General features: G+C 33.4%; 1 protein-coding gene across 2 annotated transcripts in view; it reads left to right on the forward strand.

The window, feature by feature from the left end:
• Zip48C (Zinc/iron regulated transporter-related protein 48C) overlaps nt 1-18,933 on the forward strand; it is a 252,599-nt gene that overhangs the window by 32,766 nt on the left and 200,900 nt on the right. The window lies entirely within an intron of this gene.

Consider the following 18,933-nt stretch of genomic DNA (forward strand, 5'->3'; position numbering starts at 1 on the left):
TAGAGGGCGCTACATATGCCACATGTGTGGCATAAATTTGCGCTTAACTTTTTTGCTCTTTAAGTTAGCTCTATTTGTGTTAAAAAATATTAAAGATACATTATTTTTACAAAGAAAAGGTATACTTGTTAGTAACCTGAAAATTCAACCGTTTTCGAGATAAATGATTTTTATAAGTCAGCTGCACAATAATTCTTAGTTTGATATTTGTGCGGTAAAGCACTGAATACCTATAGATAAGCATAATTTATAGTTTATTCTTATTAAAACAACAAAAATGATAATGTAACATCACAAAATGCTTTGTTATGGGTGCTAAATGTCTTATTGGAGAAAAGATATTTCATCTTCTTCTTTAGGTGCCGTGTCCGTATTCAGACGTTGGCCGTCATCATGTTTACAATTTTCCTTTGCTATCGCTTCTTAAGTTTCTATAATGGCGTTGTATTACTTTTTCTCTATTGTAAAATGCTAAAAACCCAAAATATGTGGTTTATGCAAGATGGTACACCACCACATTCTAGAGAAAAGGCAGTTAGAACATATTTAAATACAACTTTTCTGGACGTTAAATTGGTCGTGCTAGTCATATTTCTTGACAATGTGGTGAGATATTGATATAATTATTTAATTCATAAAAAATCCGAAAAGAATACTTATTGTTCAGTACGTAAATTGTTTACCCATTTTTATTAGGACAAATAGAAACTAGAGCACAGGTATTGAATAACACATATTTGTCCTGTTTCATATTACTTTTGCTACAAATCTAATATGAAAGACTCAGCATTTTTACAAAAACATCATCGTTGTCCTAATAACCGATATTGTTATAAATATAGTAAACACACAGGCAATTTAGTTCAGCATAATATTAGTTCGTTTAGTAAATCAGAATAGTCCATTTATTCGAGATGTAATTATAGTTACTTGTAAGCTGTAACGTAATCATATAAATAAGTAATATCATCGATAGGTTATTCCGTGTGTATATAAGTAACCAATGAACGAGATACAGAACAGTTTAATACATTATTTAACTTTTGCGACAAATAAGATGTAGTTCCATAATATACCATAATATTTGGATATATCCAAAATAATATATTCATCCATTATACATTATAGCCACCACGTAGCCCCGAATTTAATCCGCTTGCTTTTGGTGTATGGGGCGCATTAAAACAACGTGTCTATAAGAATCCCATAAACATTCGCAACCAACTATGGGAAGAAATAAATACTGCAGCAGTTTCTTTAGAACCAATGATGCTATTTAATATTAGACGATCTTTTATGGAATATATTGACAAATGAATTAAAGAAAATACTGGACATATCGAACACTTACTTTGACAAAAAGTTATGTTATTTAGTTTAACTATTTCTTAATTTGGTTTGTAAACAAAATGTTTTGATTATGACTTTAATTTAACATAAAATGTAAAATGTTTGATGTAAAATCCTATTATTCTGTTATTTTGTCAAATCCTATTATTAATTATCCTGCTGATATATTTATTTTATTTATTATTTCGTTAACTATTAACTTTAGTTAAAGGTATTTTATACCAAAATTCAGAAGTATTAATGTTTTTGTCTATTTTTTTTTTCGTTGCCTGGAGTAATTTCCTTAGATCAGAATTATGCAGCTCATTTTTAAAATGCGATTATCTCGAAAACTGTTGAGTTTTGAAGTTATTAAAAACTATACCTTTTTTTGTTAAAATAATGTATCTTTAATATTTTTTATCCCAAATATAGGTAACTTAAAGAGCAAAAAAGTTGAGTGTAAATTTATGCCACATATGTGGCATATGTGGCACCCTCTATCAGTTACATCAAAGTGCGCATCAAATTATAATTTCTCATATTTAAAAATACCCAGTTGTACATTTTTATACATAAATGTTTACAAACATGAAAGTTATAGTAAAAAATAAAATTTTAATTTTGCACTTTAACACCCTGTATCTTTTTTAATATCAACATTTTATTAAAGCAATTTGGCTTAAATCGTAATATTTTAAAGTGTAGAATCTACTGTTTCTTTTTGTACAATTACTTAAGGACCACCCTGTATATATACACACACACACACATATATATATATATATATATATATATATATATATGTATATATATATGTATATATATATAAATAATATATATATGTATATATATAATATATATATATATATATATATATATATATATATATATATATATATATATATATATATATGTATATATATATATATATATATATATATATATATATATATATATATATATATATACATACCGGGTGGTGAATCGTCAAACATAAAATAAAAAAAATCGTAAAATAAAAATATTGACAATTCAAATATTGTTACCACACTGTCTAGAAGATTTTTTGAACAAATTAATGTCAAACATGTTGGCATGTTTGACATTAAGTCTGATTAATGTTGGACATAAATCATTAAAAACATCTGGAAAATATTTTTCAAAATTTAAACGCAATGTAAATAAAGATTATCAATGAACCACTCCTGTTTTAAGATACCTGCCAGATGTCATCTGTCAACGTTAGATACCAATTTTTTAATCTAGGGTTAAATTTCTAAAGAGTGTAAACATGAAATATGTACCTATAATGTAATGTTTATAAAATGAAGTGCTTATTGAAAATGGCAAATAGCCGAAACGTTTAAGCAATATTTATTTACAAGAGACCCATGAAATAAAAAAGTTATAATAAAAAATAACAAGCTATATATATATATATATATATATATATATATATATATATATATATATATATATATATTATATATATATATATATATTATATATATATTTATATATATATATATAGATATATATATATATATATATATATATATATATATATATATATATATAGATATATATATATATATATATATATATATATATATATATATATATATATATGTTTTAAAGTCATAATAATACTTTTCTAATGCTTAGTATTTCATAAATATCCTATTAAATATTCATTTTATAATCCAATAAGCTATTTATAAACAATAATTGAATGTTTTGCTTTACAAAACAAAATCAATGAACTATCTTCATTGTCATTGTCACATGCCAATCAAAAAATTGTATTAGATCTTCATGGTTATGAGGTGGAGAAAAACATTTCTGTAGATCTATGTCAGGGATAAAAGAAAATTTAATAGAGTCTTAACGACATAACCTTTTCCTTGATTTGATTATTAAATATAAACAGTCTAGTCATTCGACTTCTTGCTATAATATACCGCGATATAAAAAGACAGTTTACGGATTTCTTTCTTCTTGCGAAAAACAATTTATGTTTATTATTGCACATTAACCATTAGAATTTCATATACACGATGAAATATATAAAGACAACTGTTGTGTGAGTTAATTTGCTTCTTCTTTTTCATTCTTCGTAATAGGTGAAATCTTAGATATTTTCTGAATTATTGGGTCATTCAATGCTTCTTGCGGATACTGGAATGGATACCAAGAGATGATGCCTACCGAAGCAGAGGTCGTCCACCAACACGTTGGACTGACGATCTAAAACGTTGTCATAGGAATTGGATGCAAGAGGCACAAGATCGAAATAGATGGTAAATTATGAATGAGATCTATGTCCAGCAATGGATAAGCGAAGATTGAATGATGATGAATGCTTCTTTGTCTTATTGGCGAATTATCCCGAGATATTTTCCCAACCATGGACTTTATGTAGAATGGATTTTGAAACGCATATGTACAAAACATATTGTATTCAAAAAGGTAGATTAGTATTTATCTTAAAACGGAATGGTGAATTAATAATCAAGATTACCATTAGAGTAGATACTTATACTCTTATAATGCATGGGTGCTACCGCGTTATATTAAACACCTGAATTGTTGCATACACGTGGGGGATGCGATAACCGGTGCGAATATGTAATTAAATAGACCGTTTCCTGAAAATAAGGGTGTGATTAATAATTAAGGTAAACCGGCGGTATTAAAAAAACATAAAGTTTAAATTAAACAAAAATAAATGATTATCTAGTTTCGGTTAGACATAAAAGCGAAAACATTTTTCAATTTATTGCTTCCGCTTCCCCTAGTTAGAAGAACTGAATCGGAAAAAGAATAAAGTCATCAAGTTTACTGCTTTAACGAGGTACTAAAATTAGTGGTGGCATTTGTTTCTTATTAGGTGTTTTTACTTAACTATCAGTATTAGAAGTATGTATTCAAAATGTGAGAATCTTTAAGAAACTTAAACATAATACGTTACGTTTACTTTACGGTTACTTAAACGTAATACGATACGTAAACGTTATCATCGTCGCTGTTCAATCCCTCGGATCCTAATCTGTTGTGGACTAGTCTTCTTTCTCTCGGTTTTGGTTACAATTTATTATGTTATTCGGACTGATTCCATTCCATCTGTCTTTCCCTGTATTTCTGCATTTCTCTTTCCATTGTTTTATTTTCACAATTTTTACGTAGTTTAAAGCAAGATTTGCATTTTAAAAAATGGCTAAGCTATTCAAATGTCATGATTTATCAATACCCATAAAAATCAGGTTACTACAATCTTTCCTATATTGTTTTACGGAGTTGAGTCGTAGACTCTCACAGACGCTACCTACAAGAAAATTGAGGCTTTCGAAATTTGGCTTGATCGTCCCTTGATCGAACCCTAAAGATATATTATAACGACCACGTTGCTAATCGGGACGTTTTAATAAGAATACGAAAAGAAAAGAGCCGTTAACCACAATAAAAACAGCCAAAATCGAATACCTCGGTCACCTAGTGAGGAACAGCGAAATATTACACTAATTTTACAAGGAAAAGTAGAAGGACAGCAACAACAAGAAGGCGAAGGATTTCCTGGCTGAAAAATCTACGAACAGGTTCAAAACAACAATCACAAACCTTTTCAGAGCAGCAGTGTGCAAAGTACAGAGGGCCATGATGATCGCCAACATCCGAAACGGATAGCCACTTCAAGAAGAAAAAGAAGTTTTTGATTAGTGATTGATATAGTTTGCCGGTCTTTTCATGATAATCCCATTCATTCCAAGAGTTGTAATTTAATTATTCTCACTATATTTTCATTTCTTTACAATTTTTCTGTCTTTGTCATTTCTGTAGTTGGTTGTTACAGCTCGTATTATCAAGTCCTTGTTCCAGCTGGGAATTTGTACGTTCTATTAAGAATGTAATCCTTTATCATCTAATTATATAATTTAAGGGTCATCTGATCTCGTTAAGTGGCTTATAAATCCATATATTCACCGATGCATCAAAGAGTAACAATAAAGTAGGTTGCGCTATATTTGATTCACATAATAACATTAAAAAATCTTATAAATTAAATGAAAAACTAACGATATATACGGCAGAATTAATCGCCATATTAGAAGCTCTTCTATATATAAGTAATATGAAAGTTACAGAAGAATCATTTGCAATTTGTTCAGATAGTAAAAGTGCTCAAAATAAAAAATATCCACCAGGTCAATAGTAATTATATTTTTACCAAAATAATTACTAAACTTCATGAACTACAATCTCAAAAGATTAATGTATCACTTGTTTGGATTAAAGGACATTGTGGAATAAAAGAAAATGAAGAAGTAGACGAAGAAGCTAAAATAGGAAGTAGAACAGGAGAATATTTAAAGTATAAATGTCCTCACAATGAAATTGCTTGCCACGTAAAGCCCATATTACTAACAGAATGGAAATGTATAGAAGCAGTCCAAAAGGAAAATTTTATAAAAACATAGTTACCGAGCCTCCTAGCCAATCTTGGTTCTCAAGACTGTCGGGAAGTAAGCGGTTTTTCTCTGTATTGTGCAGATTAAGGTTCAACCATGTTTTAACTCCGCAGTATAAATATAAAATAAAATTAAGTGATTCTCCTAATTGTCCATGCAATAAGTGAACTTCCCCTAAGTGAAGAAATAACCAAAATACCCAAAATCACTAAACCATATAACCTAACCCAATTATTAAGTTCAGAAGATTGTAATATTTATCAAATTTTGTATAAACATGTTTTATGTATTAGATTAAGTTTATAGCCTATGTGCCAAGCCCTAAGTCTATCCGAGGTCCACCTGTCTCGTCTAAATGCTCTGATCGACCCCTGAGCGTCAAATTGTATTCTAGTCTAATATCCCAAATTATATAAGATAAAAAGATAAGAAAAAAAAAACAAATAAATAAATATATGTGTGTATATATATATCATCATCATCATCATGTGCAGCTTTATCAACCGTTTCCAATTACGGTGCAGCCTCCCTTATTTCAATGTTATTTTATGTTCTTATTATTATTCGACGATGTCTTAGTTATACGTTGTTCTAATAGTTTGCGCTCATTTGCGCCCATATTTTTCTATCTTGTGCTATTCGAGACCACGTTGTTCCTGTTAATTTTCTAATATCATAATCCCATCTGAGATTTGGGCGCCCCTTTGGTCTCTTAGCGTTCCTGGGGTACCACATAGTTGTTCTAGTGGTCCATCTGTTATCTGTTCTTCTTGCCATATGTCCTGCCCATTGCCATTTCAGGGATTTTATTCTTTGGATTACATCAGTTACCTGGGTTTGCCTCCGTATCCATTCAATTCTTTTACGATCCCTCTTTGTTATCCCTAGCATACATCTTTCCATTGCTCTTTGAGTTACTTGGAGTTTCGACGTTATTTCTCTCTTTAATATCTAAGTTTCACATCCATATGTCAAGACGGGTAATATGCATTGATCAAATACTCTCTTCTTGAGGTATAGTGGCATTTTGGACTTGAAGACTATGGAATTTCGTCCGAATGCTGACCACGCTTGTTTTATTCGTCTGTTGATTTCCGGAAGTAGTGATCCCGATTTATGTATGAGCTGTCCCAGGTATATGTATTCATCTACTACTTCTAGCGAGGTTTCATTAATTTTTATTTCCACGTTGGCGATCAGATCATTGCACATTATTTTAGTCTTTGCTAGGTTCATTTTTAGGCCTACCTCATTGCTGGCTGTATTAAGGTCATTAATTTGCAGTTGTAATTCTTCAGGACTTCTAGCAATTAGAATGATGTCATCAGCGAATCTAAGATGGTTTAGGTATTCTCCATCTATACATAGACCTTGGTTGTTCCAGTCTAATTTCCGGAAGATATTTTCTAAGGTTGCAGTGAAGAGCTTAGGGGATATGGTGTCTCCTTGTCGGACTCCTTTCTGAGTGGGAAATTCTGGGGTATTTTCATATATGCTTACTCTAGCTGTGGCCTCTTTGTATATATTTGCTAGCGTTTCGACATATGGTTTATCTACTCCTTGGTCGACAAGAGCTTCTATGACTGCTCTTGGGTATACGGAGTCAAATGCTTTCTCGAAGTCTATGAATGCTAGCGCCAGTGGTAGATCATATTCTTTTGTTCTGCTCATTACTTCCCTTAATGTTTGAATATGATCCATTGTGCTGAAGCCACTTCTAAAGCCTGCTTGCTCTCGGGGTTGTGCAGCGTCAAGTGTGTTCTGTATTCTGTTGTTAATGATTTTGGTGAATACCTTGTATATCACAGGTAGCAAGCTGATCGGTCTATAATTTCTAATGTCTTCCTTGCTACCTTTCTTGTGAATAAGGATTATGTTGGCTGAATTCCACTTTTTTGGAATATGTCTCGATTTTAGGCAGTCTGTGTATATTTTTGCTAGGATTTTCCAAGTTGTTTGACCAGCAATCTTTAGAAGTTCGGCTGTAACACCGTCATTACCGGCTGCCTTGCCGTTCTTCATGCTCTTAAGAGCTGCCTCTACCTCATCCACGAGAACATCTGGTACATCTTCTTGAACCGCAATTTCTTCTTCGCCTATTTCTTGTGCTTTCGGAGCTTTATATAGACCCTCATAGAATTCGGTTACATGTTTTATTATTTCATCCCTATTTGTGATCCTTTCGTTGTTGTTTCCCAATGCTATTATTTGCTTTCTACCGATTGCCAACTTCCTCTTGGTTTTCCTATAGTTTTTATGGTTTTCGATTGTATTTTGTACAAGTCGTTCATTGTAGGTTTTTATATCTTCTGCGATTTTTTTCCGTATTACTTTGCACAGTTCGGTATATTCAATTCTATTAATATTGGAGTTAATTTTCATTTCTCTTCGTTGTTTCAGGAGAGCTGTTGTTTCATCTGAAAGTTTTCTATTGCTGTTGTGTGCTTGTGATCCTCCAACTCCTTTGGCGCAATTTAAGATTGTTTCCATTAAGTGTGTGCTATTCGTTGGGTCTTGTAATTTTTCTTGAATTAAATTTTGATAGCGTTCCGAGTTGTTGCTTAGGTTAGTGATATTTACCCCTGCAGTTGGTTTCTGGAGTAATTTCATTCTTTCTAGTTTAGTGTTTAGAACGACCCGAGATCTAATTAGTCTGTGATCGCTACCTGTTCGGAATTTGTTGAGCACACTTACATCCTTTATGGTTTTCAGCTTATTAGTTAGGATGAAATCTATTTCGTTCTTGGTAGTTGCATTGGGAGCTAACCATGTCCATTTCCTATCGAGGTTCTTCTTAAAATAGGTATTGGCGATTGAGAGGTTCTGGTAATGTGCGTATTGAACCAGTCTCTCTCCCCTTTCATTTCTTTCTCCAATGCCAAAGTTGCCGACACATTGTTCTTGATTTGATTGTTTACCCACTTTGGCATTAAAGTCCCCGACTAGATACTTAAATTGGCTTTTGTTCTTGTTAAGCACCTCAGTTATTTCATTGTAGAATTCCTCTATTTCCTCATTGGAGTGGGATATGGTTGGTGCATATACTTGCACAATTTGGATGGTGTATCTTCTGGATAGTCTTAGACTTAGACTAGCTACTCTGTCTGAGGTGCTTGCTATGTCGATTATCCTATCCTTCCATTTCTTATTAATTAGGAACCCCACTCCACTTGTTCGTCCATTTTCTGTTCCTTTGTGATAGAGGATGTTGCCCGATTCAAGTTCTATTAACTCTTCGTCCTTTCGTCTTACTTCGCTTATTCCGATGACATCCCATTTAATATTGACTGCTTCATTTTCTAACTCTATGAGTCTTGCCTGGTTCGCTAACGACCTGCAGTTATAGGTCGCTACGTATAGTGTTGTTGATCTGGCTGGGTAGTGGTTTAGACTCCGCAGATTCTTAGCACCCTCTGCCCTCCTGACTGGTTCCCGAGAACTACCCATCTCGGGGTCAGTTGGGCCTACGGAGAATGAGGGCCGTGGCTTTCTTTTTCCTTTATTCATAAGGGGTCGCGAGGCATACCTTACCACGCTGCCTCAGGTCGGGTTGGTAAGGGGCAAGTGTTGTCGTACAATGGCTTTTGCCAGTAACCATTGAGTTATATTATATTAATTAGATTTATAGTTCCATCGTTGATTAAAATCAGTTTCCCAGACATTATCTAAAAAATTGAATGTTTCACATTTTTCATCAAAATTATCATCATTGTTGTTGTATTTTGGATCAAAAGTCGTATTATTCATAAAAACTGTAACAAAATGAGATTTTCTGTTGCTATTTTATCCATTTACTTAACCAAATTTCAAATTTTAATATATATAAGATCTTAACGGAATTTTTCATATATTGTCATTTTGACAGTTTTGTTATATAAATAATCAACTGGATGCATTTTCATAAAAAAGGTACTTTGGGGTACCGTAAACAAACCCACAAACTGACACATATACAAAACGTGATTAAAATGTTCATAAGTAATTGTCAAAAACACTATAATTTCGGTTCTTATCTTACCGTTGATAATTAGTGTCATTGCGTGATATGTTTTCGACGTGGGAATAATTTCGTCTTCACTTAAATCAGTTGTATTGGAAATAAATTATTTAAACAGATTGGCAATAAAGTTTGTTGCACTACTAATTTCTACATCTGACTGCATCCAATTATGTGGTAACATCTTTTTGTAAATCTTTACAGAAATATCCAATTTATTCAGATCTTCTTCAGCTTGCTATTATTCATGATCTATTAAATAATGAAAAGTGATTTTCTGTTGCTATTTTGTTCATTTTTACCTTAAAAATTGGATATTTATAAGATCTTAACGGAAAATTTTGATATACAAACTAAATGTCACAATGACAATATATATGTATATATAAAAAAAGAAAAAAAAAACACACAACAAAAGGAAATAATAAGGTATAATTGTAAAATTAGATATATAGGAAATATTTCTTTGTAAAATTAGAGCAGGACTATGATTGTATAGCAAACGAGAAGAAAGCAAGGAGCACTCCTTTAGAGCTTCCGAATAAAAAATACAAAATAATGTCATAAAAGTAAGATGGCGAATGGACAGAGACTCCGAAGCCAATAATGCACAAACACACACACACACAAATCCATTTTGGATAATTTTTAAAATTTTTAATAAATTTTATACCATTTTACTCAAGAAGGTTTTACTTTATAATAAGTTTTTTAAAACTATGGTATACATACATACTAATCAAAGAAAATTTAAGAAGTACACTAATTTAATATAAATGCTTAACATAAAAGTTAATATAAAACATAAAAATCTAACAAAAAATTTATTTGTTAAATAATCTGTGTTTTCTTCAGCAGCATTAATTATAGTTTGACAGCTGCTTTAAGATCTGGCGATTGATATGGTCACGCTAAAAGTTTAATATTCTCGTTATGAAACCAATCTCTGACTGTTGCTGCAGTATGTGGCCTTGCATTATCATGCATGTAACGCAACTCGGAATCTGCAGCACTGGCAAATGGAAGGACAAGTTCTAAGATACAATCAATGTATTGAGATTGATTCAAAGTGCCTTCTACAAAAACGGGAACAGTTCGATGATGAAAAATTATTCCAGCCCACATCATAACTTGTAGACCACTATATGGACGAACACCCTGTACATGCCTGAGCCTCTCTTTTCGACTAGGTCCTCTCCAAACTCTAACTCTTCTTTAATCAGGGTAGAGACAAAACCTAGCTTCATCTGTGAATAACACAGAACTCCATTTTTGTAAGTTCCACTGCACATGTTCTTGCGCCCACCTTAATCTGAGTTCACGATTTCCATGACGTAACATGAGAACCCTCAACGAACGTCTGGCGTACAGGTCAGTTTCATGTAATCTATTCCTTAAAGATTGGTGACATACAGTAATGTTGTGGATATTTTCTAATGCCCCATAGAGTTCACGTGCAGTTATATGCACATTTCGACAAACTAAAGACAAACTACAATCGTGAAATCACGCTCCGAGACACCTTAAAATGACGTACATCAGCTTGTAAAAGAATTTGAATCATATCCATAGCACTTACCTTTTGAACAGGTGTTAAGTGCTAATGCTACATGGCTATCTTTGCGTTTATGTTTTAGTAAAATTTTAAAGTAAATACAGACTATCTTTAAAATTTGAAGCACTATTTCTTTACAATTTGAAGTGATTAATCGTACGAATGTGAGGCGCTGTCACTTTTGCTTTAATGAAACAGTGGATTTGACAGATTAATTTACATGGTAGGGGTATATCTTAATTTCTAGAGAACAAGCTTTCAAATCGAATGGTATGTATTAACAAAAAAGTTTTTTAAGTTTTTATTGAAAAAATTGGACTAATAATGGTGTTCCTTAGACATTTTTGATGTGTGTATATCCATATAATGTTGAATTGTAGCCTTGGCTATTTTTCGTCCACCTGCTCCTCTTCAGTTACTAATCTCCGTTTGAATCAGATTTCTTGGTACGATTTTTTCCTTCATATTTTCTAAAACCATCTTATTCTTGCTGATTTGCTACCAGACCTATTCTAGATTACCATATCAATTTATCGTGTCGGTGTGAGTATTTATTTTCTTCCTTTTTTACTTTCCCCATTATTCGTCTTAGAATTGTTCTTTACTTATATAAAATTTTTGATTTCTTCGATCACTAACGCGTCGTATTCTCTGGTTTTCACTTAAGTCTTGTCGTTAGTATTTTATGTCGTTCATTTGTTGTCATTAAGTGCCAATTTCTATCTTTTGATTGAATAATCGTCTATATCTTTTTCATTGATTTACTTTGGTCCAAATATTCTTTTGAGTATTTTACTTTTTGGAAATACAAGATTATTTGTGTCTCTATAAATTGGTTTTATTTACCTACCGAATTTTGGTTATTTAGGCGTATATTTAACTGTGTGTAGGCGTATATCTACTAACACCCTATTTAATTGCCGACAAAAAACCTATATTTTGATTATTAGGTACTCATTCTAATCTAATTTTAATGGACTTTTACATCACTACGATTATTTATTTTAACAGGGGGCGTTTTCAACATTTTCTGCTACCATTAAATTGTCTAGTTTGTCTTAACAAACGATAAGCTCCAATTGCACCGTGTATTAATTATTTACACATTCTTTATTCAAATATGTAGACCACCGTAACATGTAGAAAACGTTGTTCGAATCGACGGGGGATCTCCAAAATATACTTAAATGTATAAACTTACTTAAGGTATATCATTTCGACAAATTTAAAATTATAATAAACATGGAAAATTAGCATTTACCCAACATAAAATAAACTTCGAAATTATTTATATAATTTAACGACTATGGAATCTTATGGACTGCCGTCGTATGATCGCTGGTATTATAAAGCTTCTATTACGTGTTTAATAGTTTGAACCTCACCCTTACAACATGATGGAGATGATACGATAGTAGTATCCTACTATCGTGCTGTGCACATAGCTGTGCACATTAACGGTTAAATTTTTCTTGATTTGATTGAGTATACACAAGGCGTTGTGTGGTAATTTAAATCCAGATCTGTTGAGAAATTAATCAGAGTGGATGTCCTCGCTCACTGAGGTATTTTCGGGAGTAACGTCTTTAAGGACAGTTGCCATTTCTTCTCTTGTGAAAGGATGAGACTGCTCGGTTTCTATCTATACTTATTTAAATTTTTTAAATGTTCTTGTACGATTCGGGCACGCATGTTATCCAAAACACTTATTGAAAATACAGGTTTTGGATGATGATAAATGTGAGCATTGTGGAGAGGAAAGTGATAAATATCATATATTTTTTGGTTGTACTAAAAATGCAGTCTACTTATCCAAACTTATAACTCATTTATTACAATGTAAAATAGCAGCTCCTTGAAATATACTATATTTATTATCACGTGGCTCTGTAGATGTATACAACTCTTTAATTAACTTTTTAAAAGACAGCAAATTATCATTATAATTTTCTAAAATTTTTTTCATTAATCTTGTTACCTTTGTTTTAAACCATTTGTATAACTTCCTCTCCGTGACCTATTGTTGTTGTGTCTTATATAAATCAATGCCTTGATATGTCCCTAGGCGAGAAGAGTGTGCCCTTTTTAACTTTCTTTAACTTTCTGTTAAGGCACTAACCAAAAAAAATGTTCCTGTATCCTGTACCTACAGAAATTGCAGCTTCATCTAAATTTGCTGCTGAATATGAACGTTTTGTATCCAAATGGTTTTTATCTCAAGGTTTTCCATATTAGGGACCATGCTTTTCGACTTCTGTTTGGAAGGTTACGTTTTGTACAGTCATAGTCCACTTTTGTTGTATTTTTACATTGAGAATCTGAATAAGCTGGTCTGCGATTTTGTGGTCGTCAGTAATTCAGAAAATTCTGGCACTATTTTGATAACAATTTGGAATATATCCTTTTAAATATCCTCTAGACATATACTTAACTGTAATTACTTGCTTGCAATACAAATATAATTTCGAAAAGCTGTTTACCGACTATATACATTTGTAGTCAGGCCTATGATAGGTCTAAATTTCAACTAAAGACCACTAGAGAAAAAGCATACTTAATCATAACAGAAGCGACAACTTACAACACCAAGCATACTTAATTATAATTTACCTTCCTCCATCACATATATGGATGGAGAAGGCGGCGAAGGTAGAAGCATAGAGAAGGCAGATAAGACGCCAGGAAGCAGGGCGAAATGATACCGGGATCAAATTTGGAGAGATAATAGAAAATAATCAAGAATTCTAAATGGTACCAGATGCAATGCAACATAAATATAATTTACTTACGTCTTTCCAGGACGGTTTTAGCCGTTTACCGACTTCTTTCCAGGAAGGGACTAATGTCGAATAAAACGGGAGGGGTCCAATAAAACCGGAATGGGATCTTACATTGGCAGATTAATGCTGGTATTCAGACGACTCTAAAACCGATAAAGGAGTTTGAGCTGGAGTATACGAAGTAAAACCAAGGTAATTACTACACTATCTTCCAAGCAGAAATTTATGCTTGGATATCCAGGTGCCATTAACGGCACTTTATTTGAATCGAATTGACTACAAGTTAGTTTATAACTGCCTCCAGAATCTGATTTGAATCGGAAAAAGTAATAAAGTAAGTTTATTCTGGGTGCCTGGACATACTGATATTACAGGGAACGAAAAAGCGCACCTACTTGCCAGGGGAGAAACAAAAAAAAACTCATAGGCCCAGAACCTGTCGTTGGAATAACAAGAAGCACAGTACAATACAACGTAAACGAATGGGTCTTGTATATTCGAAAGCTTTTATGCACGGACCTTCGAAGAATCTGTTGTGTTATTTTCCTAGTCTTGGACTTCGGTGTATTTCTGAGTTTCCCCAATGTAATTTAATCCCGTCTAGATCTAGACTAAGTTGAAACCCGTTGTGTATTATAAACACAGGCTCACTTATCTACTAATAATGTTTTTATTACCATTCAGTTCTAATTAGTTTGGCAATTGAATAGGGTATAAAATACCGAACGCCCCGGTTTCTCATAATTCTTAGTTTGTTGTTACGATGGTAGCTGATGTCAAATAGTAAGTTTACAGCTTTTGTGTCGAAACTCGCATTTCTGCAGTAAGTTTTAATTATTTGTCACTTTCTTTAAAACATAAAATATAGAAAGATTTTTTTCTTCAAACGTCAAATAATGATGACATTACTTATCTAACTTGATCCTGTCAAAGTTTGATGTTCTGCCGGCAGCAGTTTTTTTCCCATTTCTTTACGGCGGAAGGAAAAATGTTGTCATGGCAACAATATGAAACATGTCACAAAGCAACAATACAAATGTCATTAGCAACAATTAAACATCATTTTTATTTATAGTAATATTAAAAGTACAATTAGTTAATGAGGCATTTTCAAAATTGAAACCGTGCAAAAATGTTCCCGACTCTTGATACGCATTGGTAATTGTTGATGATACTGATGGTCGAGAACAACTTCCAGCAATCATTCCCGATGTTGGCGAATCATGAGGGTTTAACATTTTTTGAGCATTATCGTTCTTATTTCTTATTGAATCCTCTATATATCCTTCGGCAACCGTGTTTGATTTCCGGCCCCCATGTCGTTTGAGGCATTTCCGCCTCCATCAATTAAAAGTGTTGCTGAAGTTCGTCGTAAAGAGTGACCCGTGTATGCTCTTGCATCGTTTAAATTTAAATAACTAGCTACTTTTTGGGCTACTGCGCTGATCTTATGTATTCCCATGACGCTTCGGTAACACTTTCCATTTTGGTACTTGATAAAAAATCGGTTTTCTGTGAAATTTTCAGGCCGCAGTGATGCATACTTTTTATACAGTTTAATGTAGTTTTGACCAATTATCGTAAAAGATCTAATTTATCGTGTTTTACTGTCTGGGATTTTGATAATTATTACATTTTCTTTATCCTCAATGTCCACAGTCTTCATTTTTACCATTTCGTCGCATCGACAGGCGCCGGTAACCCCAATTAACAAAACAATCTGAAATTATTTATAATTTAGTAGAGTATACAATATAATTTTTTTACCTTTAATCCTAAATACAACTTATCTGGCGCTTCAAACAAAAATTTATCAAACTCATCTTTAGTGAAAACTTTAGACTTCTTTGCAGTATATCCTTCGCTTGTTTTTTTCAGAAAGGCACGTAACTTTAAAAATTTGCTTATATCCACATTTTTTCTAATAACCAACTCGGATTTTATCATAGAGTATCTTGACCACATTGTAGAAGATTTCCATTTATTTTCATTTTCCATTATATTAAAATATGCCAGTAAAACGTCTTCGGTAACTTGCCGTACTCCTCTTGTATCGCACCACCCTTGGAAGTGCTTGTACGCTAACCGATACTTTATTCCGGACTTGGAGGGCCCCAAACGTGCTACTGCATCATTAGCCGTGGACTCAATTTCGTTTAGGTTTTCCATTTTCGCACTAAATTTGCGCTTGCGGTTGCAACAACAATAAGCTGTCTTTAATAATTGCAAACAACTGTAACCAGGGAGACGCAAATCCCACCGACGACTTAATTATTTTAATTTCACACTTAATTTCGAGTAAAAATAGCGTATGAATTGTACTATTTATGGTTGAAAATTGCTACGTTTGAAGAAAAAATAGTATACTTTATTCGGCAAAGAAGCGGCTTTTCTTGACTTGCCCTCTATTACGCGCCTCACTTCGTTCGGCGCGTAATATCGGGCGCGTCAAGAAAAGTCGTGCTTCTCCGCCTCATAAAGTAATATACTATTATCTTCCTAGGGTTTCAACGTCCGGCTACTGAACCGCCTTTGTAAATTATTTCATCAAATTTGGCACTACCATTTCATTTCTGCCTATTAACAGAAGAAGGGACATTGTCCTTTCTGTTGTCTTACTTGCCTTTTTCGCTTCATAACATATGGCTCCAGCTTCAGACAGGGTTGGCCCTATCCGAACTCTGAACCTCCTGTCGGCTAGGTATGACGAGAGAAGACATGCCATCGCCTGACTATAACCATATTGGTTCATTTTATACAGCAGGCCTTTTATACCGGTGAACCTATTTGTGATATATTCTGCTAGAAGCAGTACCTGAAGTTCACATGAGTGTTCGGATCTGAATCCGAACGGTGCTTCAGATATTGCTCCGATTTCTTCTTTTAACCTAGCTAGTATTAACCGCTCTGCAATTTTACTTATTGCTGGTAATAAGCTTATTGGCCGATAATTTTGTGGAAATTTGTCGTTTTTTCCTGGGTTTTCGATCATTATTACGTGAGCTTCCTTCCATCTGCCAGGACAATGTCTTAATTTAAGAATGTTGTTGTTGTTGACTAAATTTGTTATGTATATATGGCTTTTGCTGGCAGAATCTTAAGAGCTCTAATCGTAATATGATCGGGTGCTGGAGCTTTTTTGGCGTTAGTATATTTGACTAATTGTCTGACCTCTTTAGGGGAGATGTGGATAATATCTATGTTGCCCCTTCTTCTTTTTATTGCCCTGTATCTTCTTTCAACTTCTTCTCTGAAGTCTAGATCTTCATCGGGATGATAGTTTTTCCTACATCCTCTTTTTCTAGCGTCTTTTTCATAACTTTCGCTTTGTCTTCTTCGTACACAATTCCATTTTCTCCATGTAAGGGTAGAATTGGTTTTTTATCTTTTCTTAGTATTTTAGATAGCTTTCAGAATGCAGATTTATTTGGGTTTAGTTGTTGGATATAGCTGCCCCAATTTTCGTTTCGATGTCCTTCTAATTGTGTTTTACTTCTCTATTTAGCTCATTAGCAATTATTTTGTCCTCTTGGTTTCTTGTTCTGTTGGCCCTTCTTCTTTTCCTGTTTTTTCCTTTATTAGTTCTTTTAGCTCGTTGCTTATTTCTCTGAGTCTTCCTTTTACTGTTGTTGTTTCTTCTTCTGTGGTGCTGGCCTCGATAGCATTTTGTATCGTTTTTTCTAGATTTAGAACACATTCCTCTAGTTCTTGTTTTGTGTTTGTTGTTGTTCTTGCACCGATAGTTTTGCTTACTATTCTTTTGTAGTTTTGCCAACTTGTCCGTTTTTTCTTGTAGGTTTGCAAGCAGTTTGTTTCTACTGCTCCCAGGCTCAATACAATTGGGTTGTGATTTGATTCACCCTCGTTCATTGAATGTATTTCGTCTTGTTGACTCACTTTTTGTAGAATTGCTATGCCCAGGAATTAAGGTAGTCTGTCTCCACCATGGAAGTATGTTCTGTGGGTCCTACAATTATGGTGCTTTGTCTGTCGTCGAGATAGCCACATAATAGTCCCCAGTTACGGTTTGTGGTTCTGTCGAACCAGTTGGGCGATATTGCGTTCAGGTCTCCAATGATAATGGTGTAGATATCACCAGACTATCTGGTGTAGGAATTACTTGGTTTTCGGTTTCGAATGACCGCGCCTCCTGATGTGGTCCTGTAGTAATTTCTGTAGACATTATAGCCCGGAAATTTTGTTTTTGTTTTTTCCATTATTTTAGTTTCTTGTAAAGCTACGATGTCTAGTTCCAGTCTCTTGGGAAACTCGTCCAGAGAGTTGATTTTTTGTTTTAGCCCATTTGAATTCCATTACCCTATTCGCAGATCGTCCATCTGGTTAGACAGTTCTGCTTACACCAATACTGCCCATTGTGTTTACTACACTAATCATCTTATCGAACATAAACATGAAGTTCTTTAACTGTTCGTTGAAGCTGGCTATAAGGATTGCTGTTTCAGAATTGACCACTGATTTTTGTTCTTCCGGCTGTTGTGTCTTCCTGGTTGCTTGTGCATAGATAAAAGATTCTGTTACTGGTGCACTTTGTACGCTTCTGCACCTTGGTGGTTCTGTAGCATAATTTTTCTTTTTGGGTGCCTTTGAGTAATTTGCTGTATGGGCTTCGCCACAGTTTGCACATTTTGGGTCGGTGTTTCTGTCTTTTTTGCATCATTTGCTTATACAATGACACCTCAGTCGTGTAACTATAAAAGGACACTTGAGATGACAATTTTATTATTAGGGCTTCAACTAGCTCGTTCTCAGATGTAAGTACGTCTTATCTTAATGCAAACTGTA

The sequence above is a fragment of the Diabrotica undecimpunctata genome, chromosome 7, assembly GCF_040954645.1.
Source record: "Diabrotica undecimpunctata isolate CICGRU chromosome 7, icDiaUnde3, whole genome shotgun sequence".
NCBI lineage: Eukaryota > Metazoa > Arthropoda > Insecta > Coleoptera > Chrysomelidae > Diabrotica > Diabrotica undecimpunctata.